This window comes from Episyrphus balteatus, chromosome 3, assembly GCF_945859705.1.
Source record: "Episyrphus balteatus chromosome 3, idEpiBalt1.1, whole genome shotgun sequence".
NCBI lineage: Eukaryota > Metazoa > Arthropoda > Insecta > Diptera > Syrphidae > Episyrphus > Episyrphus balteatus.
In genome coordinates, this window is record NC_079136.1 from 93,279,706 (window position 1) to 93,294,323 (window position 14,618).

General features: G+C 29.4%; 2 protein-coding genes across 4 annotated transcripts in view; both read right to left on the reverse strand.

Annotated features, from left to right (window-relative positions):
- The window catches only part of LOC129915934 (abasic site processing protein HMCES), a 38,921-nt gene that overhangs the window by 24,195 nt on the left and 108 nt on the right, over positions 1 to 14,618 (reverse strand). The window lies entirely within an intron of this gene.
- Positions 1 to 14,618, reverse strand: part of LOC129915929 (facilitated trehalose transporter Tret1) — a 39,657-nt gene that overhangs the window by 4,294 nt on the left and 20,745 nt on the right. The window lies entirely within an intron of this gene.

The window sequence follows — 14,618 nt, forward strand, 5'->3', positions numbered from 1 at the left end:
TTTATAAACTATGGCAACAAAATTATAAGAGTTTAGGAGTATTGTTTCAACAGAATATAGGTACACCTTTGTTATATTTAGTATTTTTGTGTTATTGGTAATGTTAGGGTGCCACCAATCTGGGTTCAAGATATTTTCCTTTCATAAAGACGTCCCTATTTAAGCCCTATTTCTTTCAAAGGACAAAGGTGTGCCAAATTTTCGTTCAATTTATTTCACTTCCACAAAGGCGCCTCTATTTTTAGCGCCCCAAATATGGAAACGCCCCAAATCTTCCTCTAATATATTCTGACTTAAACGAAGGCGCCCTTATCTTAGATCCTGTTTCTTTTTGTACTGAACTTCATAAATATTAAAAAAAAAATAATGTTTTAATAAATGCATTTTTATTTTTTAATTGAAAACCATCTTAAAAGTTCAATTGTTCAATTAGAAAAAAAGCTGACCTTTATGGGAACTTCTGATGAGTTAACACTGAACTCTATAAGGTAGTTTCTCGATTGTTGATTCATAATTAAAAAAAAAAAAAATTACTCTCATTATGTTCTATCACTCCAGAAAAAGGAGTAAAAATTTAGAGTGGAAGAAAACGACATTAGAAAAAAAATTGTTTATTATTCGTTCTCAGTAAAAAAAAAAATACAATTCAATGATGTTCAATATTTTTACTTGCTCAATAGGGCAAGTATTGGTTTCGTGTCAAAAAAAAAGTTCGAGGTTTTAATCAAAACTAACATTACGATGATGGAGAATCCCAAAAAAGTGGGTTTCGTCATGACGTCCGTCGGTCTGTGCGTCCGTGCGTCCATCTGTACAAGTAGCTACAGCCTAAACGGGTGGACGGATTTTCTTGAAATTTGGTATGGATGTTTTTTTCGTCATTTCCAAGGTTGGTTTTTTTTTGTTTTTTAATATCTCGCTTAAAACGTATACCTCCCATACATAATTTTCGAGTTATTGCAATTTTCTCGAAAACGGCTCTAACGATTTTGATTAAATTTAACACACGAAATGCTGTATATAGTTCTAACATAACTGCGTTTTTAGTTTTTCTCAAAAAATACGGATAGGGGAAATATGGTCTTTACAATTTTTTAAATCGCGGATGTCGGCTCTTCCCGTACATCATTATGGAGTTATTGCAATTTTCTCAAAAATGGCTCATTTTGATAAAATTTTGCATACATAATATTCAAAGTCATTGCAGTAAAACTGCGTTTTAAGTTTTTCTCAAAAAAGTCCCCCCCCCCCAGAACTGGTTCATACTTTAAGCAAATCAAATTAATAGAGTTGTTAAATTATATGAATAATTACAGAAAGTACTTGAGTGAAACTCTTGTCTATTTCTGGCTGGAAATGCGAATTTTATGTTGCATCCCTTTACCACCTCACAAATAAATAAACGAATAACTAAACACGAAATTTTTTTTCAATTTCCTAAGTGTTTTTTTTTACTTCAAAGTGATTTTGGTGAAAAATTTTGATACCTATGGACATCAACAACCAAGGTATGAATGGTATTCTAAAAAAAAAATAATTGTATATTAGACTGGGCCAAAAAAAAAAAAATATTTTTTTTTTTGAAAGTTACTTCGAAAATCTTGTTCAGGATGATGAAAAAAAAATTTGGTGAAAATTTGAGCCGTTAAAAAAAATTTTAAGAGGTCTATCATCGGTTTTTTTTATTTTTATACATGATATGATGTTTTACAACAGAACTGCTAGACGATCAAAGTAAAAAAAATTTCTGTTCATTTTTTCTTATAAAAAATTAAATTTCCTACAAAAAAGATCTGATTGAAAATTTTCGTGTTTTTTTCAATTTGACTGTTTCACTTTGGAATTTTGTGATGAGCAAATAAGTGAATAGAAAAATAAAACCACGACAGATTCTTATAGGAAATTTAATTCTCTACAAAAAAGGTCTCATAGTAATTTTTTCTAAATTGAGTTCTAAAGAAGTTATTCACGATTTAAATCGAGAAAAAAATTAAAAAATCAATTTTCAATTTCAAAATTTTCTAATTCACTGAAAATTCAATATTTTCAAATTAGCAAGATGTTTTCTTGTAGGGACTTAAACGTTCTATAAAAAGTTCCCTGGCAGCAAATTAATTGCTTTAACCGTTAAAAAGATATTCGTATCAAAATCAATGCCCACTGATTTCAATAGTTTTCTTATGACAAGTATGCATTGCGATTTGAATACGTATCTTCTAAACGGTACGAGTCATCATACTCCTAAACAGGAAAGCTCGAACATATTTGAGTTGTGTTGATTCTGTTTGTTCGAGATCGTTTTTTTTCGAGTAAGCACTCGATGTTCGTAAACAATACTCGACTCGTTTGGTTCTCTGATGGCGACATGGCGACAAGGCGACAAGGTGACATGGCGACAAGGCGACATGGCGACAAGGCGACATGGCGACAAGGTGACATGGCGACAAGGCGACATGGCGACAAGGCGACAAGGCGACATGGCGACAAGGCGACAAGGCGACGTGGCGACAAGGCGACATGGCGACAAGGCGACATGGCGACATGGCGACAAGGCGACATGGCGACATGGCGACATGGCGACATGGCGACAAGGCGACACGGCGACATGGCGACATGGCGACAAGGCGACAAGGCGACATGGCAACAAGGCGGCATGGCGACAGGGCGACATGGCGACAAGGCGACATGGCGACAAGGCGACATGGCGACAAGGCGACATTGCGACAAGGCGACATGGCAACAAGGCGACATGGCGAGAAGGCGACAAGGCGATTGGCTGATTTTGCCAATCCGTCCCTTGTGCCCCCCCCAGAAAAAAATCCTGGATCCGCCACTGTAACAGTTTTTAGATCGATTTGAACACTTAAAAATAATTTTATATTATCGCTTCTATGTAATGAAGCGTCCATAAGTCGCAATTTAACAAATATAGTTACCATAAATTAGATACATATATGTTGCGTTACGTATGGACATTAAGTCCACCACGTTTAAGCGTTTATTTTTACTTAAAACTTGATGAAAAATTTGGCTAGGTGAACATCGATTTAGGAGTTAAGTTCGCAAACACTTGTTAACTCTTGATAAAGAGTTTTCTGCCTCTAAAGAAGTTTTTCATTGCAATAAATCCCATCTATTACTCTTTTTCCTAATTATAAAAAAGTTACCATTCTTCATGGAATACTCCACAAGACTTTTGTAATAAAAAGGCCAGAAAAATGTGACTAATTTGTGTAGTTACTTTAAGAAACTTCAGTTAATTAAGAAATGTTTGACTTATGTAATCGTTTTCGATTTGCAGCCTAGAAGCGTCCGAGAGCATTCAAAAGTCCTCCAAAAGTGTTTTATTCACACGGACATGACAGATAGAACGCTTCCTAGAAGAGAAATTCTCTTCTTGATTTCAAATCAGAATTCACTCAAAATCACTAATATTTAAATACTTTAACATCAAACCAAATTTTCTAGTATGTACTATATTAACTGTTTTTGCAAAGCATCATTTTTAAAAGTACCTAAAAGTAATCATTTTTAAATTTATGAGGTATACAAAATTATTATTTCGTTACATCTTCTTTGTTACATACATTAATAGACAAGTATTTTCTATTTTGTTTGATTACTGGAATAAAAAAAAAAATTGCATTGCATTAAATTTTGCTCAGGGCCCCGGAATTGTTACAACCGCCACTGGTTTCGACCAGGTTTCTTATCCAAAACCCCCTCTATGTATAAAACTAATCAATTTAGATATTGATTGCAAATTTTCTACGAAATGGTATCGTTTATTTACTATTAATTTTCTCATTAACATGTCTGTTTTGTCAGTAGTGACGTCAATCAATTTCAAAAATCACCGGTCCAAATGCGTTACCAAAGTCGTATTTTTTTTTTATTTAATTGATATTTTTATGAACCGAAAAGTTTAAGTTAAAATAAGAAACATGTTTTTTTTTTAAATATTAACAGTTAAAAAATAAAAAAAATTACATAAATATGTTGAAAACCTAAAAAAGTAGTAGAAATATTTATATACTACAAACTTTAACCGATAAACAAATAAAAGGCACAACTGGGTCGTACGAACTTGCTGTTAGAATTCAAGTTGCTAAAATTGTTAAGATTTTTCATACAGAAGTTTGCATACCTACATACAAAAATTTAAAAACAAAAACATAAAAATAAAACTACTTTAAAAAAAAAAAAAAAAAACAACATCTTAAATCAAATTGAGCCTCAGAAAAAAATAGGCTAGGGTGGGCATACTCGATACATTTTCTGTAGATTCCTTATAACTTTTTATAAATATATACATATTGGAACGAGATTTTTGTTTTATTTAAATTTATAATTTCAATATTTAAAAAACAACTTCAAAATGTCGAAAGTGCAACATAGGTAGAGCACTTTCGTCGAACTCGTGGGACACATTTGACGCAGTTTAATATGACACAAAAAGGAGAAAAAAAAGATATTTTTTTTGCTCTGTCATGGCACGTGGCTTTATTTATTTAAATAAACGAATCTCATATGTATCTAAAAATATAAAAATTAAATGAGGTACTTCAGAAATCAATGTTTAAATTAAAATTAAAATCACACTCAGTTTTTATGCGAATATACATACGAGTATGCATGAAATAAATTCACAAAGTATCAATATTCAATAACTTATTGATAAACGTAATTGAATAATTTTTAAAGTAAGGTTAAAGTAAATTTCGGTAAAATGGAGTTCATTGCACGTTGCAAGGGTTCATGTCAACGTTGTCGTAAGTGTCCCACGTGCTATCGTCGAAAGTGTCCCACACTTAGTTTTTATAAAAAAAAAAAACTTTATTTATTTTTAAAACTTCTAAAGATAACTAAAACAAAATATAGCATCATCTTGTTTTAATAATACACTACAACTTGAAATCAAAAGTCATTAAATTACGTTATCACAAAATTAAATATCGCTTAATTCGTGCCTGAGCAAAGTTACGGAAAATTTTTTAAATAAAAAAAAAATACTTCAGACACCACAGCAGTCGAAAGAAAGCTGTAAAAGTTCGTATATGATTGTAGAGGACAATTTGACCAAACAATGTCATTAAAAATTTAAATTTAAATTAAAAATCAACTTTCTTTTTACAATTCTAAGGGCCAATTTATTGAGCTTCCATTAAACATTGAAATTTATCGTTTGAGTTAAAGGCGTTTTTAAACTATTGACGCCTTTAAGTATAAATCATTAAAAATTCATTTAATTCACTCTTCTTTAGTTAAAGCCTTTACCTCTAATGGAAACTTTAAATTTAAAACTCTGTTAAAAATATCCTAGGGAATTTTTATTTATTTTTTATTCAAACTGTCAAAAACTACGATTTTGTCAAATTGAATTTGAAGATTTGAATTATGTATAAACAATATGAAAAAACATAAAAACTACGGCGCGTAATTATTTTGTAGCCGAAAACGCAAGACGAAATCCCAAGACGAGTGTCACGATATACTAAAGTGGTCTAAAATGCTTTGAGTTGATTATACAATGCAGTATCTCAACCCTGATTGTTTTTACTATCAGTGGTTTTTTTTAAGTGGAGAAGATAAATCTAGGAAATCTAGTAATTATGTGCTGTTCTGAGCTCGGAGAAGTAGGTAAGAAATGCATTAATTTCTTTGGATTTTGTGTCTATTAAAAATCTATATTGAAGTGTTGTCTCTCCCCTCTAAATAACAATGATAGAATTTCTGGTGAGCTGTAGTCATTTTATATATGTATTATGCATAGCTACCTACAAAAAAAAATTCTGACTCTATTTATATAATTGTGTTGTTGTTTAAATAATTCTTTAGCTAATTTGACGTTTTTCAAAAAAATTAATAATATTTAAACAACAAAGAAATGACATTTGACACTAATGGAGAGTGAATAAATAGAAAACCTGTTTAAAACCTCAATTTGCTCTAAAAATCCCTCTTAAAAGGTCGAATTTGGCTTTTATCTAAAAGGACTTTAAAATTTAATGCTCAATTAGTTAATGATGTCAAACTTCAAAAAAACTACTTAAAAGAGACTGAATAAATGAATTTTGTTTTTAATTTTAAAATTCCCTATTTTAATGACGCTTTTAAATTTAATGGAGAGTCAATAAATTTGGCCTAAAAATCAAATGTGCCTCACCGTCAAAAGTGTCCCACCCTACCCCATGCAATTTTATTCTTTTCTTAAGATTAAGAATAAGAAATATTTTCAAAATCCCTTGAATCGTTAAAAAAAAGTTAAAAAAAAACTAATTTTTTTACAAATCATTTTCTGAAAAAATTTTTCTTCAAAAGACACTTGGCAGTATTCGACACCAAGTAGTGTGGGACTCTTAACCACTAAAACCACCTCTTTATCAGGACCAATCTTGAGAGATCGACATCAGATTTTTCTTTCTTAACTTTGTAAAATCACTTTGGGGGAAGTTTAAACTTTTAATACTTTCCCATGTTTTTTTAGACCATAAGCTCATGAGGCTTGGTTCTTCTTAATCTCCGAACATGGTTTCTTGTATTCAAGACGGACACCATTTCAGAATTGGTATGACTTTGCAGTCTCTGATTATGCGATACAGCGTATTTTTTAACAACTTCTGTAACCGTTTCTATTTGAAAAATAAAATAAAATTTGTATGCCATTTTGAAGCCAAAATTTTAGAAAAACTCAATGTCACGTTTTCAAAAATTTGAATGTACAAAACAAAATTTAATTTTTTTTAAAATCCAAAAATTAATGTTTGATATAATGTACATAAACAATTTTAAAAATACTTTTGTATAACAAAAGATTGTGGAAATCGAATTAATCGCAGTCTTTGAGATATACCCAGACTCTCAGATCTAAACAAGCTACAGTGCTTCAAAATTTATAAAGAACTCACTGACAAGGTCAGCTCATCAAAATTATGCCACAATTCCCGTTGTCCTAGAAACTTCAAATTTCGCACAGTGATGCGAGTTTTGTGGTGAATACAAAGAAACAAATCAAATATTGAAGGGCGAAATTTGCAACTGATCGGACTACTTGTAGAAAAAAAAGTAAAACTGAAAAATTCATAAAAACTGAAAAATTCGAGCATTCTTTGACATTTTTTTTTACATTTTTGACAATGTTGCATTTAAAACTCATATAACATTTCATAAAGTTTTTCTCTGTGAATTTGACTAAGCGAAATTAGGTGAAATGTGTCAGTTTACTCAGAGAAAAAGAGTATAATTTCAACTTAAATAATATTTAAGTTTCGTTTCAGAAAATGCCGCCAAGCCAAAACCTATATGTATCATATCATTAAACTTCAACAATTATTTTATTTGTTAGAGGTTAGACGTTAGATTATACTATGTGAACAAATAGACATGTGAAAATAGCGCTTACAAAAACTATCATATTTTAGTTCAAGAAATCATCACATTGAGGAATTTTAATTGGACAAATATTAATGTATAAATATAAGTATACGTACCGTACGTATAAAAAAAGTTAATTTATCTTATTTTTGTATCATTTCCTGTCACGTTTCCCATAAATTTGTTTTAAGTATGTACAGTGAAGTTAAACAAATTGATTTTGATTATTTCATTCTTTTTTTTTTTAATGTGATGTGAATGTCATGAACAATATCTTAATCTGAACTTTAGTTTTTCATTTTAGTTGGAAATATTTAAGTGTGTTTTTGTTACTCATCTTCCCACTGTGTTCATTGATGTACAAACACAATTAAAAAATGCTTGCATAATAACAAAAAGTTCATGTATCTAGTAGAGATACTATGATAAAGCCAGGCTATTATGTGACTTTTCAATGGATTTAAATTTATTGTACTCGAGCTTGTCTTTTTTTTTTTTTGCATAGGTTTATTATGTTCCTATAAATACGAATTTAAGTTTCATTTCATAAAAACCTGTTTAAAAAGTATCGATTTTCGCAACGGATTCGCAATGACCATGATTGTTTGCAGTCAACCGATAATTGTTTCTTAAAAAATTTAGTGTTGAATATCTAAATGCGCTAATTTTTATAAAAGAAAAATAAATAAAATTTACTATCTTAACATTCATTGATCACCTTGTGTTTGCGGAACCTTTCGTCTTATGTTTCATTCTATGAAATTTTCATGAATCTGTTAATGTCATCGGTAAATTAAAAACAAAAAAAATTATTCATTCAATGCTTTTTTGTTTTTCTTAAACACATGCCTTTATTAATAGATTTATTTGAATGCTTACTATTTTTTTTAGCTTAACATCACCCGACAAAACAGGTAGGTAATGGTGCAGTGGATGTAGTGCTTGACTGCTAACCTGGAGATGTGGGTTCGAGCCCTACCTCAGGCAGCATTCTTTTCTTTATCCCCCAGCTTGGTTGGAAGCCACCCGTGGGATTATATGAGATAATAAAATCATCTTAATCTCAATTCACTGTACAAACAAAAAATTCTTTCCTATCATTCTATTCCTTCTAACCAGTGCCGTGCAGTATGCTTTTAAAAGACCTTAGGTCTCAGGCTAGGCGCACACATGCGATTTCAGTCGCGCGATTATTCAGTCGCAAAAATGGATCACAAGGATTTCAATGCCTGTGAACACACACATGCTTCTCGCGATTAAAAATTTGAAAATTGTGTCTACAGTCATTGCAATTCTTGTCATCTAACTTGCGACTGAATAATCGCGCGATCAAAATCGCATGTGTGCGCCTAGCCTAATTCAGTTTATCTTTCCTGTCTAGAAATTTTCTTTCACGTCTAAATGGGTCCTGTACAGTAAGGTTTTTTGAATTAATTTTTTTGGACCAAAAACAACGGTGCCTGTCATATACCAATTTCGGTAAAGTGAAATTTAATCAAAAACGGCTCCTACGATTTTAATCAAAAAATTCAAGTATGTATTAATTTTTAGACAAGGTCGATCTTTTAATGAAAAAAGTTTTTTTTTTTTCAAAAATCCTTATTAACGGTACTTCCCATAGAACTATTTTTTAAATCTGATTTTCTCCCAAAGGACATGTTTAATTTCATAAACTTTTAATTTTTTTTTAAACAAACGCACATATTACACTGCACAACAAAATTAAGCTTTTTTGTATGATGAATTAACCAAACAATACTTTTCCAAAGGTTTTTGGTGTGCTGAACTCTAATCCGAATTCATAAATATTATATCAGCTCCCGTTTTTTAAATATTACAGTTAGAAAATGCAAAAACACCTGTTTCTGAAGTTGTGTTGCAATTAGTGGGAATTTTTTGCAACACTTTTTGTGAAGATTTGTATAATAATTGCCTTTCATCTTTAAAAATCTGTTTTTATCTTTGCGATATCTTTTTTATAATCCGAGATATTTTAATTTGAAGTTACTGCAGTTTGAAAATAACGTTATTGATAAAATAAGCAAAAACACACGTACTTAAACTTAAGATATCTCAGACAATAAAACAGATATCGGAAAGATTTATACAGATTTTCAAAGAAGAAAAACCGTTAAAAATTATGATAAAATAAGGTACCTCACATCAAAGCATAACCTCAAAAACAGCCAAAACACGTTTTTTTCGCAAATTCTAACGGCAATATTTCAAGAACTAAGACTGATAGAATATTTCTGACTTCATATTCGAGTTAAGCACCCCAAAAACTATTGGAAAAGTATAGTTTGGTTTATTTATAGTAAAAAAAGTCAAATTTTGTTGACCAGAGCGATCAGCCAAAAAACTTGTTTTTGCATTTTCTAATGGCAGTATTTCAAAAACTAGAGCTGATAGAATATTTCTGACTCCAGATTCGAGTTCAGCACACCAAAAACCGTTGGAAAAGTATTGTATAGTTTATTCATCCAAAACCTTGTTGTGCAGTGTTATTCTATTCTTTTTATACATATAAATCAATTAAATTTTGAAAAAAGTAATTTTTGGATTTTTAAAAATATGTAGGTATTTGGAAATTTTTTACTAAATTTAATTTTTATGTGTTGATTAATAATTGCTACAAAATGGCATACCAAAATTATTTTAAAACTTTTTTTTTAACGGCTCAAGCTATTTTGAAATTCTAAAATGCATATACATAAAAGAAATTAAACTGCATACTTTTTTTCAGTTCAATTTCATTTAATTTGAGATGTTGTTTTTTTTCATTGGAAAAACGATTTCTATGTTTTTTTTGTCATATAAATTTTCTAAATTTCTGTTAAAAGCTCTTAAAAATTTTACCAACTTGAACCCAAAGAGCAAGTTCGTGCGACCTTATCGTGCATTTTATTTTTCTTGTTGTTGGCGAAAAATATTCTTTAAAAAATAAACTGTCTTGTTCCAAAATTTGGTTCTACAAAACTCTTCCACTCCTTCCATTTTGATTCATGATTTATTTATATTGGATACAAGCAGGTTTATTTATATTAAGTAAACTTTTGTTTATTGGTCACTGTGGTGTATGAGTAACTTTTTTTAGGGGAAAAATCTTTACGGTTAATAAAAAATGTTCTTTTTTAGGAGATGCCTAAAGAAGTTGATATTATCTCAAAACCCATGACTTAATGATAAAATTGTATCATTTAATTATAATATTCAATTTATTTATAGACGTGCGACGCAGTTATGTATTTATCTTGTTTGCGAATGAATATTTGATAAAATAAAATTAGTGTGATTCATGAAAATAAAAGAAAGTAATTTTGTGCAAATCATTTAGTATTCTTTTTTGAATAATTTAAGAATTCATTTTAATTATCATAAATTTCGTCGAATGGTATATTTGTTCGATTGTATTTCTTTGGGTATTTTTAGGAAGAAACTCTTGTGAAGCAAAGAAGATTAACATAAATATCTGACTCATGAGTACCGGTCTCATAAAATTTATTATTGATTTTTGTTCTTTGGCAAAGTTTTTGAGAAGACGCTAAAATGTTTGGACAGTATTTCAATTAAAGGAGCAGAAGACTTATTTATTTTCAATTTATTCGAGTTTATACACTTCTTTTTGTATCCCTAAAAGAAGAAAAAAAAAAAAAATTTCTTTTGAGTTTTTTTTTTTCAGTGTACATAAACATCGGAAAGTGTGCCTATTAATATCGAAAAGTAGCACAAAAAAAAAACTGATTAATTGTTTTCTTCTAATAACTTTCCAGCTTTAACTCTGCCAAGTGGGTTACAAAGAAATGACGGATTGTATATGAAATTTATTTTTTGCCTTGGGGGGTTTACAATACATGCAGATTAAAGCTAAAAATTTATTCTGTGGTTGTTTGAATGATGGTTAGTAAGAAATCAGTTCTTAAACCATTAATTTTTTTTTTGCGTAGATAGTTAAATTCTACGGGTAATGCCGCCTAGCTGCTAGGCTTTATATTAATAAATTTGATTAAAATAACATTTTACACATAAATAACAATAACTTATAAATTTGTATATTTGATATAAGAAGGTAAATATCAATGCTATCATACCTTTAACTAACGTCATTACCATATAGCTTCTCTCTTCTTTTATTTATCATTTCTGAAGACGAACGTATTTCAAATTGAAATTTACTAATTTATCATACCTACACATTTATGGATCGGGTAATACACAAGTTAGCTAGTTGAGTAGAATAATAAGTTGTATTGAATTTATACAGTACAAAGCAAAAGCATATTCATATTAAAGTATATTTTTGTTAATGATGAATTTCAATGTTTGAACTTCAACAAACTGAACTTGAACTACAATGACACCTTTATGAGTTTTTTTTTTTTTTTGAACAATTTTTTTTTTATTATTTTTTTTTGTCTGAAACAATATAAGTGCTAGGTATCGGATAACTGAAGACGTGGCCTTCTTACTAAAAAGCTTTCAGACATAAACAAAACAAAACAACTAACAATACATTTTTAATCAATTGCATAAATTCTTGTATGTTATGGGTATGGGTAAGCATTCTGCATTCCACTCAAATACTTAACAAAATATAGGTAAATGGTACAAGTTACGGGTACAATTTTGTACCCGGTGCGCGTGCGTCGCGGTCGCCTTGCACCTTGTGTGCAGTGTATGTGGTCGTGTCAGGTTGTCTATTTTGAAACCTAAGATAAATTGCATACATATATCGATATCAGTATCTTTTGCTTTACAATGTATTTAAGAAAGCCCTACATCGTGGTTTGCTACAAGGCCGCATTCATCCTATAACTTATTGGCGACACAGTTATACACATAATATGTGGAAAAGATCTAAGTATTTCACCATAAATCTGTAAGATAGCGTAAGCCTTATATATACATTATAAATATTTATTTCTTTTGCTAAAATCTTGTGCACGTAATGTTGCAATGACACTGTGGGCAAAAATCCTTGATAGTGCATGTATGTACAATTGACATACCTACTTGTATTTAATTTTTAGTTATTAGAAATATATCTATACACTAAATCTGTAAAATTTTTGTTGATAAATATCCGCACATGAAAATGATACAAATTATTAAAATTTATAAAATCTTCTGTTTTTGTTATCCTGTGATAAAAAGAACGAACCAAAAATAAGGTCGTAAGTTTCGTCAAAATTTAAAAAATAACGCTCTTTTAAAACAAAAACAAGCCACACCCGCATTTATCCGCATTTAAAATTTTAAGCGGTTATTTTTCTTTAAGTGACACCATTCTTGTTCACGTGTTTATGTATTTTATTTTGGAAATTCGATTAAAGAATTTACAGAATTGAAGAATTTAATGTTTAAAGAATATATTAATGGATATTAAATAAATATAATAAAAACACAAAATTTGTCACGCGACAGGGCCATTAAGGACCAAAACCAGTGGTGGAGCGAGAGTTTTGTCTTGGAGTAGAGGGGATTTAAAAGTTTTATATTTTGTCTTTTATATTAATAAATAATAATAAATTAATCTATACACAATTCGAATTATTGTTTTTGGTACGAAAGAAGGTTACTCTGCTACTTCCTGGTAAAATTTTGAACAAAGTTTCTTTTGTTAAGTTATGAACATGAACTGAAAAATTTTATAATAGGATTATTAAAAACACTTTTGCTTGTTTTTTTTTTCAAAAAATGACTTCAAACATAAAAAAATATTTGAACAGAATAGTAACACCTATAATATTAAGATATAGCTACATTTTTAAAAAGCCAGAAGCTCATTCCTATTTGTAGAATTAATATGAATTTAATTGAATGTAGTCTTTTTAAAAAACCGGCCCTCAAACTCAGAACTAATATCAATTGAATTGAATGAAGTATTTTGAAAAAAAAAAGTCAGAAATCTTTTTTTAATGTTTTGTAAGTAATATGTATGTTTTACAGTTAATAAAAAGTTCAAAAAGTATTTAATTTTCCAAGAACTTTTTTTTATTTTGAAAAAAAAATTAAACTTATTTTATTTTTCAAAGTTCAATATTTAAATAAAATTCTGTTTTTACTTTATTCAATGAAAGAACACAAATTACCTTTTCCTTTACTAAAGTCAACTAACCATGCCCAAAAAATTTGAAAGACTAAAGTTTTTTTCAAAATTTTAAGTTTGAGGACCAGTTTTTCAAAAAAATTCATTTAATTTATGTACTTGATTTTAATTTAACAGATAAGAATTAGCTTCTGAATTTTTAAAAATGTTTATCTTAATATTGTAGTGTCACCGTCCTACTACAATATTTTTGTATGTTTGGAGACAATTTGGGAGTCAATTACTTTTACGATAGAAAATTGTCCCCCACTTTCACATAGTATTTTTCCTTAAATAATCTAGAAAATCTTTTGATATCATTTAATTTATGAAATTTTAATTTTTTGTTCATAAAAATCTAAATTTAAATTTTAAAACCAATACGGCAATAGCGGCAAATTTTAACCCATAGACACGTATAAATTGATATGTGTTTTGAACAAAAAAAAAAAGGTCATCAGAATCGGAGTTGAAATTTTATCACGGAGTCATAATATTTTTGACGTAATAGAATAGCCAAACAGGAAAAAAACAAAGGTACCTACCCAAAGTGGAGTGAAGGAGAATAACATATTACATGGTTCCAAATTAAGTCAAAAATCCAAATTTACTGCCACTCTACGCAAGGCTTAAGTTAAATAGGAACTTGATTTGAATTGAATAATGAAATACCATGCTAGAGTTGATATTTAATGTCTGTGGGTTTGTTCGAGTACCAAATTCATTGTTCGAGTAAAGAAAAACATTCGTCTCATTAAAATCGAAGGTTCTTTGATATTTTTCAATGTTTAAAGCAATGTCTGGTTTAGACCATTCTCGTTTTTCTACAAATACGACCTACTTTTAAAGCTATAAAGTTTTGTAATGAGCTATGGATACCAAAATTCATTTCATTTTTTGGATAAGGACATACATTTCAAGTCATCATTTTCTTTCTTATCGTCGCAAACAAAACTCTCGTGCCAAATTTAATGAAGGTAAGCATTGTATTCTTTATTTATGTTTGCATATCATAAACAAAAATTCAAAAAAATTTTGCTAAACCAAGGTTAATTTGTACGTTTAAACGATTATTTTCGATTGGGGTAAGCACACACAATAATTGAACTTTTGTTCGTTTATTTTTATTAATTCATTTTATGATCTATTTTAAAGT